At 35.2% G+C, this 6,000-nt stretch overlaps 1 long non-coding RNA gene and 1 pseudogene across 1 annotated transcript in view; one reads left to right on the top strand and one right to left on the bottom strand.

The window, feature by feature from the left end:
• Window positions 1-6,000, bottom strand: part of LOC145267041 (uncharacterized) — a 689,166-nt gene that overhangs the window by 359,647 nt on the left and 323,519 nt on the right. The gene's annotated exons all lie outside the window — the stretch shown is intronic.
• Window positions 4,813-4,939, top strand: LOC145267295 (U2 spliceosomal RNA; annotated as a pseudogene).

Raw genomic sequence — 6,000 nt, 5'->3', positions numbered from 1 at the left:
TGAGTGACCTACGAACTTATGCTTCTCTTTTGTTTTCTACATTTTCTGCTGCCATTTTACAGGCTAAGCAAACACGTTAAGTCGGAAAGCGTACTTTTGTTGGTCTATAACGATCATAATGCATGTAAGAGTTATGCCACAAAACATTTTCGTTTACGATGAGATGGCCAAATATAAAAAAAAACAACTCATGACAGAGGCCAAGGGAAACGATTCAAAAACAGCTTATAAGCGCCCATCAAACAATTCAATTTGAATTCTGAGCCGTGAGTAAATGTCGCACAAAATAAAGGATTGGAACTCAGACGATCACTTGCCATGAAAATAACGATAAAGCAGACAGACCTGCAACGTCTCTTCTGTGAGAAAAGAGGTTGCAAGGAAGAGAAAAGGGCCCCCCACTAAGCTACGAAGTCTATTTTGAACTCTGTCCAGTCAGGATGTTGCTTCTAGCAGCTCCTGCCCAGATGTGGCAACAGTACTCCATCCTTGGACGTACCTGGGTTTTATATAGGTAGAGAATTGCATCAGGAGTGAGATATCTACTGAGGCGGTAGAAGAATCCTACCATTTTTCCAGCGACCTTGGCTACGGATTTGATGTATGTGTTCCATTTCAGATCAGAAGTAAAGGTCAATCCCAGAAGCTTGTCAAAACATGAAGCCTCCCCAAGAAGAGAGCCATTTATTTCGATTAATGCCAGATGGGGATCAGAGCGGTGATGATGTAAAGATAGGAGCTTGGTTTTAGATGTATTAAAAGTAACCAGCCATCGCTTCCCCCGGTGTATCACCTGCTCAAGATCAGAGTAGAGAGAGTCAGAGGAACTTGGTCATTTACGTTTTTGATGTTTTGCCATAGATGATAGTGTCGTCAGCATAAATATCGACGAATGATCTTAGGATGTGATTTGGGAGATCATTTATTTACGATGTATTAACTTTATTATAAAGAGTAGTGTGTGTGTTTACACTTCATTATAGAGTGTGGTATGTATTCTTATTTATAATAGAGTTTAGTATGTCTTCCTTATTTTTTATAGTCTAGTGTTTGTTAATCCTTTATTGTATAGTATAGTGTATGTTACTTTATTATAAAATGTAGCATGTGTTCCCTCGATCTTCTACGCTTTTCTTACTTGAATTCGACACACAAACAGGTGGACAATATTTACGTGTTGAAAGGCAGTCGTATCTAAAAAATACCCAAACAGTGAAATGCGTGTCATTGATTAATAATGCAGTTACCAACACGCATCATTCGACAATTGTTCGCTCTAAAATTCAACCGCGAGGTTTTCACATATACAAAGAGATGCGTGCTAACGGATCGATATCGCGATATATACTGAACCATGCACATAAATACCCGGCAACCAGGCAAAGTAGATTCATAGAATTGAATTGCTAAAATCTCCTACGGGTAAAGACGTAACTCCATGGCGAGGTATTTCAATGATAGCAAGCCATATCAAACAATTTTACCCCCTCCCATAAACAATTGCAACCCTTGAGGAAGGTAACCAAATTTGCACTTCTTTTTGCAATCCAACCATATGTATTATAACTAGTACGAGGGGCGTCCCAAAGTAATGCTTTCCATTTTTTATTCCGCCTGAATGGATCAGAGAGAAACTGCAAACCGGATTGTTATGATAACTGAACGCATGCATTCATGATCTGAAAGTTTCATCTCTCTGTTGCAGATATTTACGGCATGATACTTTTAAAAAACAACCCTTGTCTTGGACGTGCATCAGAAGCAGAGATGCGTAATTGAATTCATGGCAAATGTGCATTGAGAATGGTGGTGACTATGTAAAAAAAAAAAAAAAATCCCGGAGCACAAAATGTCTCTCGCTTTAATTGTACTACTTCCGTCATCTTAGCTCTTCAACTTTTTTGACTCAAAAATAAGAGACTTTACTTTTGGAACGACATTCATATTACAAAACACGCTCCAGACGCTCATGCAAAGCCATCGTTTATCGCTGGCAAAAGTACATTTAGAATTCTGGTGACTATGTAATAAAATAAATTATGGCGTATAAAAGGATGCTCGTTTTAATGGTGGCGCTTCTGTCTTCGTAGCCCTTCAACTTTTTGAGTATAAAAGATAGGAGGCTCTGCCTTAGAATGAATCGTTCGTGTTTATCTATTCCTGACTAATCTATTCATTATAATATTTCTGATTTTTTGGCATTATGATCCTGATATTTTACCCGATTTCAATACGATGACCGATTCTGTTCCCCTCTTTCTCTCTTTATCTCTCTCTCTTTCTCTCTCTCTCTCTCTATATATATATATATAAACATATATATGTATATATATATATATATATATAATTATAAAACTCAAATGACCTTGTAACAGATGGTGTAACCCAACATCCGGTTTACGCATGCATACACAAACAAATAATCAACGCGACAATAAAACGTATTGTTTACTGTGTATGTTTAATTATCCAAATAAAAGATTGTTAATATTTTCTGCATTGTTTTTATCACATCTTCATTTCATTACGTTTAAGTTATTTTAACGCAATTTTCTTAAAAATAATACTTTAACTCGTTACATTTTACAAAGGCGATTTACCCACCGCCTTCCGCGTTTTTTTAAAAAGATATTCTCCATTTTTTTAAAAAGATATTCTCCATTTTTTAATACACCTTTTAAAAAAACATTTATACATTTTCTTCTACACTACCAACATAAATAAATGACCCCGAAACTATGTTTTTTTAATCTGAGTTACAAATAAATAATTAACGCGACATAAAACGTATTGTTTTACTGTGTACGTTTTCAGCGTACCAACTGTTTTGTTTTTCGCGTTTGAATTAAAAGATATATAAAAATTTGAATTTAACTTTTAGTATCATGGTATCTGTTCAGTACACATTTACCTACAAGTATAGCAAACCACTTATAATTCAATGGCTATAATTTTTTTTCAAAAATAAACAATTATAAACAGAACGACTCATAAAAATCTATCAATATTCTTTTTTCATTTTAATATACTTTCATAGAAATGTTTCTGTTATGTCACAAAAAAAACATTTTCTTTACGTCACAAGTGTCACGCTCATTCATTTATTCCATAGGTAGTATAACATATTGACCCAACAGGCCACGGGTAGTCTAGTATATACATACATATATATATATATATATAAATATATACATATATATAAATATATATATATAAATATATATGTAAATATATATATATAAATATATATATATATATAAATGTATATACATATAAATATATATATATATGAATATATATATATATAAATATATATATATATATATATAAATATATATATAAAGATATATATATATGAATAAATATATATATATAAATATATATATAAATATATATATAAATATATATATATAAATATATATATATATATATATATATATATATATATATATTGGCTAAGGCTCCTTAGCCATGATAAAGCCAGTACAAGAGAATTAAAACTCTGGCATAAAAATCGAGCTCACTCTGATGATAGACCATATAAGAGAAGTTTTACTGTGATCAGTTCAAGTCTAAAGAAACAAATATGGTTTTCGGGATGCTTTTGCAGTGATAAAAATTTTCAAATATACTTGTGATGCTAGGTTGTATAAAGATGTTAACTTTGGTTTAAAATCAAACTTTGACGTCTTTAATCCGATTATTGATTTTCGATACTTATCAGACGCTTTCCAATACAAAACATACGTAAGAACACTTCCATACACATCAACAACCTTCGTGTGAAATTTGTAAAAAATCGGCCCGGCCGTTTCCGAGTCTATGCGGAACAAACTAACGCACGCGTAGACACACACACACACGCACACACACACACACACACACACGCACACACACACGCCGTTTAGTTTTATTTAATGGTGTGATGTTTTGTCTACTTTGTCGATTGTTTAAACCTGTCGCCCTCGGCCCATGTGTGTTACACGTTTATCTCTCATATTTTGTTTTATTTTTAGTCGCGAGCAAGCGACTCTATAAGTCACTCCGTCGGCTGTTGGTCGGTCGGTCTGTCCGTAACACTTTTGTGCTTGGCCTGTTTGGTTAAGATCAAAGGTATGTTGGTAATAGATGCTGTTCTTAACTTTTTATGTTTTTCTTGGCCTTCGGGCCAAGATAAAAGTGTAGCATCTGTCCGGCAGATACTGCAAGCAAAGACCATATGTGGTGGTCCACATATCAGACCTTGGTCAATGTAGGGGCAACCCTTCATACCAATTGTCACTATCCAGCTCCCCTACTCCCCGGGGAGTTGGTCCCCATTTCCTCTTCACTCCTCACTTTAAAAATCGGTATTGTGCCTAATTTGCTCAGTGGGGGAGCAAATAAATACCTCAAAGTGTAGTATCTGTTCCGCCAGATACTGCAAGCAAAGACCTTATGTGGGTGTCCACATATCAGACCTTGGTCAATGTAGGGCAACCCTTCATACCAACAGTTACTATCCAGCTCCCATTTCCCAACAACGGGGAGCTGGTCCCCTTTTCCCTCCCTCTCTCTCCACATTAAAAAACGGCCTTGTGCCTAATTTGCTCAGTGGGGAGCAAATAAATACATACTGCAAGCAAAGACCATATGTGGGGGAAATCCCACAGATAAGACTTTGGTCAATGTAGGGGCAACCCTTCATACCAAATTGTCACTATCCAGCTCCCCTACTCCCCTGGGGAGTTGGTCCCCATTTCCCCCTTCACACCTCACATTAAAAATCGGCCTTGTGCCTAATTTGCTCGGTGGGGGAGAAAATAAATACCTACCCTTTTCTTGGCGTTTTGGCCAAGATCAAAGTGTAGTATCTGTTCTTACTACATGTTGTACTTATTGTGATATAAAGTGGGGGATCACTTTTCTGTATTAATTTAATGTAAAATGATCACCCACTTTACAACCAGTCAGTCTCAAAGCCATTCAAGTAATTCTCCAGATCATTCAAGTTGTTTTTGAAGGATTCCAGTTATTTTTTAAGCATTCAAGTCATCCTTAAGGTCATTCAATTCATCCTTAAGTTCATTAAAGTAATTCTAAGTCATTTACTTTTTATTTATTTAAGTCATTTTAGCCCATTTTTCGGTCATTTTAGTTTATCTTAAAGAATTTCATGTGAATCCTACATTCACGCATTCATTCATTACACGAGAGCACGCGACTAATGGCTATCGGCCTTGTTTTTTTTTTAAATATTTTTATTTATTTTTTAAATCATTTCTGATGTTGCTTAATAATTTGTGTATTCATTTTTTTGCGGACTCTTATCATCACTTTGTAGGAGTAGAAATGTTATTTTGATAGATTTTAACAAGAGAGAGGAATGGGCTAAGCAACAGGAAAAAAGTGGGGGTTTAGGAAGGGCGATGGAGCAGAATAGAGAGAAAAAGAAAGACACGTAGAATTTTTAATGTTACACACTTTATTTTGATTTCTTTTTTTTTATGGCGCCGGGCAAGGCTGAGTATTTCTGCGGGTTTCTTTGCAAAAATAATTCTTTTTTCAAAAGAAGCTAAACGTATTTCAGAAGTATCATTAAATTATCTCATCGAGGACAAAAGTAGACGCACCTAGGTTTTTTTTTTTTTTTTTTTTTTTGCGTTAGACACTTCGATTTGTACTTATTTTTATTTTAACTTGAGTGTTTGTTTTCCTTATAGGCAAACAACCAAGATCGCAAAACCTGTTTTATATCTATACCCCAGATTGGGTGGGGGTAGGGGAGCGTGATTGTTTCTTTTTTTTAGTGTGAGGAAAAGGAGGCTAATCTCAAAATAATTAGAAGATTAATACAATTGATCAGTTTTTTTTGTTTACTTATCAGCTTTGGTTTGTGGAGGGGGGTTGTAGCATTGTGGGATGCATTTCAATCTACTTGTGGGGGTGGGGGGTCGCGACTTTCTTATATTTGGTTCGATTTTCCTTTTACGTGTGTGAAATGGTTTCAACTTCCACCCC

Source organism: Euprymna scolopes, chromosome 42 (assembly GCF_053919585.1).
Source record: "Euprymna scolopes isolate OS-2025 chromosome 42, ASM5391958v1, whole genome shotgun sequence".
Lineage (NCBI taxonomy): Eukaryota > Metazoa > Mollusca > Cephalopoda > Sepiida > Sepiolidae > Euprymna > Euprymna scolopes.
This window is presented reverse-complemented; position numbering and strand designations above follow the sequence as displayed.